A 268-nucleotide genomic window follows, 5' to 3' on the forward strand; every position below is an offset into this window, starting at 1 on the left:
GGATCGGCCCCGCCGGGGTCGGCAACGGCCCTGGCGGAGCGCCAAGAAGACGATCAAACTTGGCTATCTAGAGGAAGTAAAAGTCGTAACAAGGTTTCCGTAGGTGAACCTGCGGAAGGATCATTAACGGCGGAGCGGCCCGCGCGACCCAGGGCGCCATCCCGAAAGCCCTCGGCTGCCTCCCAGAACGCAACACCCCTAGGCACAGGGCCCGGCCCTCGCCCTGGCGCATCCCTGGCTGGCGGAGCGGTCCGCGGCCGCCGGGGCG

This window comes from Pleurodeles waltl, chromosome 7, assembly GCF_031143425.1.
Source record: "Pleurodeles waltl isolate 20211129_DDA chromosome 7, aPleWal1.hap1.20221129, whole genome shotgun sequence".
In the NCBI taxonomy this organism is placed as follows: domain Eukaryota; kingdom Metazoa; phylum Chordata; class Amphibia; order Caudata; family Salamandridae; genus Pleurodeles; species Pleurodeles waltl.